This window comes from Sturnira hondurensis, unplaced genomic scaffold, assembly GCF_014824575.4.
Source record: "Sturnira hondurensis isolate 20B ecotype Veracruz unplaced genomic scaffold, ASM1482457v3 Scaffold0005329, whole genome shotgun sequence".
NCBI lineage: Eukaryota > Metazoa > Chordata > Mammalia > Chiroptera > Phyllostomidae > Sturnira > Sturnira hondurensis.
The window spans coordinates 13,017,470-13,026,132 of record NW_028077960.1 but is presented as its reverse complement, the minus strand read 5'-3'; the positions used below and the strand labels follow the sequence as shown (position 1 = coordinate 13,026,132).

General features: G+C 35.8%; 1 pseudogene; it reads left to right on the top strand.

The window, feature by feature from the left end:
* The first annotated feature begins 7,702 nt into the window (after positions 1-7,702).
* On the top strand, positions 7,703-8,174 carry LOC118987695 (40S ribosomal protein S24-like; annotated as a pseudogene).
* Positions 8,175-8,663: the final 489 nt, after the last annotated feature.

Sequence of the window (8,663 nt, the reverse complement as noted above, 5' to 3'; positions counted from 1 at the left end):
ATTCATCTGCCATATTTACCAGACATTGCACCTTTGGATTTCCAAATTCTCTTCAAGGGAAAAAATTTCATTTCCCTGTAAACTATAAGAGGCACTTGGAGCAGTTCTTTGCTTGAAAAGATAAAAAAGTTTTGGGAAGATAGAATTATGAAGTTGCCTGAAAGATGGCAGAAGATAATAGACAAAATAGGGAATATGTTGTTCAATAAGGTTATTGATGAAAGTGAAAAATATGCTTTTAATTTTTATTTAAAAACCAAACAAACTTTTTATCCATCCAAATATTACTTTTTCAGTTTAGGGCCTACAAGTATTTGTCAGTTATGTTTTTTTTAATATTAGAAATTCAAAACTATAAATTAATCATTCTTTCTTTTTTGTCTTAATTTTTATCAAACATACACACATATGCAATGCTTTCTTACTTTGAATTAAACATTTTTCAAATTTATGGCACCCTGGTTTTTGTTTTTTTCTTATTTACCAGACCAACTGTGTCAATGCTTTTCTCATGTAAGAAAAGTATAGATTATTAACATTGATAATAACATTGGCAAATTCAAGAGTGAGTCCCCAGGCATCATTAAATGTTGAAACAATCTATAAAATAGGTCACATAAAGAACTGTGAAATGCAATAAATATTTTCCAGCAATTGCTAAGATATGATGATGTTGTTTGTTGAAGACAAATAACTGAAAACACATAATACAAATAACTATTTTTAACTATAGGGAAAAACCAAAGGAGATATTAAAAACATTGCTGAGTTATATAAAGCCATTCTATCCAGTGTGGAATCACATTTCACTCCATTTATATAACACTGATGTTGTTATTCTTCCTTGTGATAATTTTGACAGTAGAGAATTTTCCACTGTAACCAGACCCCCCCACAAAAGTAGAGCTCTTAAAAAACTGGTATTACAATAATTTAATTTGTTTTTTAATACACAGTTTAAAAAAACCTTCAGTCTGCCTTATACACTTAATTTCTATTTCATACTTTCCACATTTCTTTTATCTTAACATGACACTGCAAATCTATCAGATTAAAGACATTGTGAGCAGTTTATTACATCCCCATAGGTCTTCACTGGAGAATTTACTACTATCATAATTAAAATTGATGCATATGACTTATGCATGATAATAGGTCTTCAGGGAAAGGTTAAGAATTAAAATGATACATTTTTAAATAGGAGAACAAACCACACGTTTTTCACTATTTCAGTAAAAATGAGCAAACGTATCTTTGCCCTTGTGTTGTTCTAGCCGTGTGAGGCCACCACATAATTTAAATAGTCATTAAAACCTAACAAACAATATCCAGAACTGATAACTCTTAACTAGGTCTGAGTCACTAGACTCTTTCTTCTCAGTGACTTTGTTTCAAAAATAAATATGGATATTATAATATAACAGTCGAAGATGGACATGAGAATCACTCAAAATTATTTTAATTGTATTGTTGAGTAGTTGTTCCTAAGGTTCCACCGAAACTGAACCACTGGCAAAGATTCATGAAACTGGTACAAATGGCTCTGCTTCTGCTGGCATTTGCTCCACCTTCTCAGCAGATAAATTTTCCTGTCTCTGGATTGTTTCAAAGTGAGGAAAAATGAATAAAAAATATAGTGTCTGAAATTTTAACTAGATTATTATTCATTGACTTTATTTTTCAGTAAATTTGACTACTTTGTGGTGACTAAAATTTTCTTTATCTCTGGAGTCATTTTCTTATTTTCTGCCTTCTCAGCTAGCCCGTGACAACAAGAATAAAAGTGTTTGTATTGGAATGTCCCCAGAACAACAAGCATTGTTGGAGCTGTTTGTAAACCCAGACGCTTCACTTCACTAGGTCAGATGTTTCTTCCCAGTGATGTGCCAGTGAAGTCATGAGCGTTCTACCTTCTCATTAGTTCATGTTAAAGGATTTCCTTATTTTGAAATTGTGTTAGTTGCTACTTAGCACTCCAGTTATTAGTGTTCATTTTGTAAATTTAAGTAAAATCATAATATACTTCGTAGCATGATTAGACTTCTGAAAATGATAACTACGTCTTGACAAAGGGCCATGCCTACGTAGATGTGAAAACCATTGTCACCTGGATGATTTCAGTTTAGTATAATTCTCTTACTTCTTTAAATATACTTTTTTTCCAGTCTCCTTTATTCTTGATTTTTAATGGCAGATAAAGGCAGATTATAGTGCTTTTAATTTCACTAAACAGGTTAAAGATCTTTTCCAAAAGAGATAGTCCCCCTATTTCCACTTTGATCAATTATTTATGTAAATGATTTTTTAAATCTGCTCTTTATAATTAGATTCTTGTTTAATGACTATATGAAACTGATTTAGTGAAAGTCTTCTAATAACAAGAAGACACTGAGACATTCAAAAAAAGGTGTTTATAGAGTGTTTGTGGTCAGACTGAATACCTCGGGCAGAACATCACTCTAGGACATGACCCACAAAGGACAACTGTGATCACAGCTCAAAATGTTCTCTTTCCGAGCAGCGCCATTTTTAAACCTAGAAGGCATGTGAGTTGCCAAAGTTACCCACTAATTTACCTCCCAGAGACACAGAAATCATTATTAAAATATATATATATATATATATAATTATCCAATTTTAGAAAATGTAATCATATGAGCTGTAGTTACCACATACTATCAAAACTGCATAAACATTTTTTCTTGGCCTTGGATTCCACTAGTCTTTCTAGATGCTAGAAGTAACTATTTAACTCTGTCTGGATATTATCATTCAGAGATTTTTATAGACTAGCACTTGCCAAAGTATCACTACCTATCCAGTTATAATCTCATATCACATATTCCACATCTCATTGATAGTGGCTTGAAAGCTTCACAGAATGCAGGACATTGTGTATAAACCACAGAGGCCACGTTTGGTCCATGACACCTTCTTTAGACATTAGAAGTCATTAAGCCTTCTTTTAGCACATTAGGTGATCTATGGGTGACCAAGGATATGTTTCCACAACTCCATTTGATAAAATCATGTTGAGAAGGCTTATTTTTTTCCTGCTTATTTGTTTATTTGTTTGTTTGTTGGTAGCCCTCTTTACAACAATAAGGGTCTATACCATATCATTTTGCTGCTTTGGGTCATTTCTTTATTTGATGTAATAGGTTCCACTTTTGGCAGAAGGAACACAGTACAAACTCAGCTATCTTCCTGGGAGTTACAGCAACCCAGACAGAACCTTCTCATCCTTTTTGGTTCACAGAGGAAGGTAAAGACTACTTCAAATCCTGTCTACTAGATTTGCCTTTTCTGGCGCATGTCCATATTCTGGCATTCTTATGTCTATTAGCTTACTTGCTCACCAAATTCCAGATGAGAGATGATCACTTTTCTACTATGTGAAGGGAAACACATGACCATTTCTAATGAAAGGAATGGGCCTACAATCATGGTTGTTATTGCAAGCAAAGAAGGAGTAAATGCAGAAGAAGCTAAATATTTTTTGTTGTTTCTTAAATTCAAATTTCATGAAGCCCCCTGAGGAGGAATATCTTAAGAGTACATTCAGTGAAAGTTGGAGTATGCTCTAGACTCCTCCTTAAGCAGCAGTTGCCCAGAGGCACATCTGCCCTGTTAATGTTCTTCTCATTATTTTACCAAAATTAATAATGCCTACACCTGAAAGGAAACCCTTGTGCACTGTTCAGTGGAAATGCTGACTGGTGCAGTCACTGTGGAAAACAGTATGGAATTTCCTGAGGAAACTGAAAACAGAACCACCTTCCGACCAAGCAATTCCACTTCTGGGAATATATCCAAAGGAACCCAAAACACTAATTTAAAATAATATACACACCTCTTTGTTCATTGCAACAGTATTTGCAATATCCAAAATTTGGAAGCAGCCCAAGTGCCCATCAGTAGATTAGTGGATAAAAAAGCTGTGGTATATTTTCACAACAAAATACTACATGACTATGAAAAAGAAGGAAATCTTGCCTTTTATAACAGCGTGGATGGACTTGGAGAGTATTATGCTAAGTGAAATGAGCCAAGTCAGGAAAAAATACCATATGATCTCACTTACATGTAGAATTTAATGAACAAAATAAACTAACAAACAACATAGAAACACACTCATAGAGACAGACTAAGAACTGTCAGATGGGAGAGGGTTGTGGGACTGGGTGAAAAAGATAAAGTGATTAAACAAAAAACAAAACAAAAACACCTCGAAACATCATAAACAGAAAATAGTAAAAAATTACCAGAGGGAAAAGGGGGTGGGAGACAGGTAAGAGAGGAAAAGGGAGAGTAAATATTGATGGAAGGAAATTTGACTAAAGGTGGTGAACACACAATGCAGTATACAGATGATGTATTGTAGAACTGTACCCCTATATAAAACCTAAATATTTTCATTATTTAGGTTCACCCTAATAAATTCAATTAAAAAATAATAATGTCATATACTAGCCACAGAATGCAGACCTTCAAAATTGCATGTTATATGAATTCTTTTTACCTTTCTTATAGCTGATATTTAAGTTGATAAGATTTTGGGTTTTATCTGAAGTTTGACAGGGGTGAAGAATACAAACCTGAAGTTGTCATTCTAAATACCACAGAAAATGACATTCATGACAATACGATATCTAGAGATATAATAGGTCAATATCTTTGAAATAGGGGGCAAGTTTGCAGTGATAGGCTGACTCCAGATAATATTGTTATTGTGATGGTATTTAGGAAGACTCAACCAATGGAATAAAGTGCTATAATGAGAGAAATAAGTCCCATTGAATTATATATCCTGCTCAAAGAAAACAATTTATGGTTAAGTGGGAAGTCTTCATACGTGACTGGACATCAAACCAGTGACCATTGGGTTGGCAGACTGGCACTCAGTCCACTGAGCCACACCAGCCAGGGTTAGTCTGTCAGTGTTTCTTGTTTTAAAATGACTTTATTTCATCTTTAACTCTAAGAGATAATTTAACTTGGTGTTGACAATTCTTTTTCTTGGGTATTTAAAAATGTTATTTCACTTGATTCTTGTATTTGTTATTTCTTTTTTTTAGTAAGCCATCACTTTATAGTTGCCTGTATTAATTTCTTGTTTTCTTTTCATGATTTATTGGAGTGACATTGCTTAATAAAATTATATAGATTTCTGCCCTGCCTGGTGTAGCTCAGTGGATTGAGTGCGGGCCTATGAACCGAAGGATCACGGTTCGATTCCCAGTCAGGGCACATGCCTGGGTTGCAGGCCAGTTCCCAGCAGGGGATGCATGAGAGGCAACCATACATTGATACTTCTGTCCCTCTCTCCTTCCCTTCCCCTCTAAAGATAAATAAATAAATAAATCTTTAAAAAATGAAATGATATAAGTTTCAGGTGCACAGTTCTATAATACCTCATCTGTGTATTGTATTGTGTGTTCACCACCCCAAGTCAAGTCTCCTTCCATCACCATATACTAATTTCTATTTACCTTAAGAGTTCGGCAGATTCATAACACTGTTTGGGTATAAACTTTGTAGGATGAAATGGGTTTTACAACCTGAAGATTCTTACATTCCTCAATTCTAGAAAATTTTTATTCATTGTCATTAAAATATTACCTCCTTTATGTATAATCTCCCCTTCTGAAATTGCTCTGCAAACAGTGTTGGTATTCATATACATACATTTCTAGTTTTGTTTTTATTTGTTTTTATTGTGTTTCTACTTTATTTGGGGATCTTTTCAAATGTATTTGTTTTTTCCAAGGTGTCCCATTTATTCATTCCTTTATTTCATTTTATTTTTTATTATATTTATGTTATGGTATCTTGATTAGCTAAGCTGTGGTACATATGGGGCCTGTCCAGAAAGTATTTAGCCATGTAATATGCAAAAAATACATTTATTGAAAAAGATACAAGATATAAGAAACATTGCACATAGGACAGTGATGCCCCAGTCCCCTTCAAAATAGGCATCATGGGACCTCCCACAGTTCTCCCAGCTTCCACTGTTCAAAACACTCTGCAAAATCCTTTGTTCAAATCACCATCAGCTGCCCCACTGTATTTTCCTGAATCTCATCGACAGTCTGAAATCTCTTCTCTTTCCAAAGTGATTTTAGGTTTAGGAAAAGCCAGAAATCACAGGGCGCCAAATCTAGGCTGTATGGGGTGCTGAGTTCAACATTTTTAGGTGTTCTGCTTGTCGCAGGCCTTCCAGAACGTGGATCACTTTCAACAGATTCTCGACCATCTTTGACACAGTTGTGCCACACTTTTATTTTTGCTTCACTCATTGCATCATCCCCAAAAGCCTCGTTAGTCATCTGAATAGTGTCCACAAAGGAATATAAATGCTTAATGCAAATTTAATGCAGATCTGTGGCTCTACTCACTCAGTCATTTTGCATGTGACAGCCACACCATACATATGCTCACTCAATGGTATCTACCACCCCCACTGAAGTGAAGTTGTCACTGTTCATGCATATGCATTCCAGTCCACTCTCCTTGGCTACCCTGTTAGATGTCATGCAAACTGTTCTCATTATATTAACGATGGCCGGACTTTTCCAGACAGACCTCATCTATGCAATAAAATATTACCAATAAAAAAGAATAAAATCTTACTCTTTGTGACAGCATGAATGTACGTACAGGGTATAATGCTAAGCCAAAGGCAGTCAGAGAAAGGCAAACACCATATGATTTCACTTATATGTTGAATGTTCTAAATAAAATAAACAAACAATAGTGAAACAGACTCATAGACACACAGAGCCCACTGGCAGTGCCGAGGGGAGAGCTGGTTGAGGGACTGAGTGAAAGAGATGCAGGCATTAAGAACGACAAATTGAACCTTGGAAAGCATGGCTTAGTTGGTTGAGCATCATCCTGCAAAGGGAAAAGTCACTGGTTTGATTTCCTATCAGGGAACATGCCTGCGTTGCAGGCAGTCTCAAATTGGAGCAACTAATCGATGTTCCTCTCTTACACATCGATGTTTCGCTCCCTCTCTTTTTCTATTCCTTCCTCTCTCCCTAAAAATAAATAGAATCTTTGTTTAAGAAAAATTTGTACAAATAGGCAGCTACACAATAGTCATAGGAACACAAAATAGAGCGTAGGGAATAAGATAATAATATTGTAATGACTATGTACGGTGCCAAGGTGGGTACTGGAAATACTGGGAGGGAACACTTTGTAAAATATAGGATTGTCTAACCACTATGTTATACACCAAAAACAATATAAAGTATGATTGAAAACTATGATAAAAACATAAAAATAAAAAGAAATACTTTAATCTGCTTTTAAAAAGAGACTCAGAATTATAGCTTTTTATCTAACATGGAACTGTATTTCTGTGTCACATAATAGGTCAGGCATGGAGCATAGGGAGCTCTGTTCACAAGGTGGTCAGGGACACAGCTTTCTTCCTGTCATTCTGTCACTGACTAGGGAGCATTCTTGTTAGCATGACTGGCAGGGTCAATGCTGGTTCATCAGGACTATACCTTTGTTCTAGATCATAGGAAGAGATAATAAGGTGCTAGAAAATAAGTAAATTCTTTTCAAAGAGGTGATATGGAAGATGCACAAAAGCACGCACATTTATAACCCTTGCCATAAGGCCACTAGCTACTTCCCCGACTAACACTCGGATGTGTGGCTCTTTTCTTCCCTGGCTGCTTGGATATCGGCCACCATCATAAATGACATAGTAACTATCCAGACCAGGAAGTTTGTGACCAACAGACTGCTTCAGCAGAAATAAACGGTCATCGATGCCCTTCAGCCTGGAAAGGCAACAGTGCCTAAGACAGAAATTTTGGAAAGTCTTGCCAAAATGTATAAAAACATACCAGATGTCATCTTTGCGTTTAGGTTCAGAAGCTATTTTGGTGGTAGCAAGACAATTGGCTGTGGTATGATTTATGATTCCTTGGATTATGTAAAGAAAAATGAACCCAAACATAGACTTCCAAGACATGGCCTGTATGAAAAGACAAGATCTCAAAAAACTGAGACAAACAGAGAAAGGAATGCAAGAAGACACTTCAGAAACTCAGGGAGACTGCAAAGGCCAATGTTGGTGCTGGCAAAAAGTGAGGTGGAGATCAGACCACAGAAGGAATAAAGATTCTTCAGTGACTTTATCTTTGGTGATTGTGCAGATTTTTCATATGGGGATTAGTAAGCTAAGAAATTTGATGTGTAAAAAATAAGTAAAGAAAATGTGTGTGTGTGTGTATGTGTGTGTGTGTGTGTGTGTGTGTGATGTTCATTAGATAAAGGAAAGGATAAAGAATGTGGAGAGAGGTGATTGGCAGAGCCATAGTCTGTACAGAATGCTAATTGCCTCAAGTTCCTAGGCTGTTCGTTTGTTTGTTTTCAGGGTTAGCTTAATTTTCCTCTTGTGTATCATTTCATTATGTGACAACTATTCTTACGTATGTTCCTCTTTAACAAAACAATGTCCCTGTCTGTGGAGGTCTCTGGCACCTACTGTTCTAAAGTATCTCTGAGAGTGGTAAGGTTCTGCTACTGCAAGGTCCCAGAGAAGTGAAACTTCCATTCTAAACTTGCAAACTTAGGATGTTAGTGACTTCAGTGTATACTGTTTCCTCCTCTGGGCTCCAGAAAAAGGCAAGAAC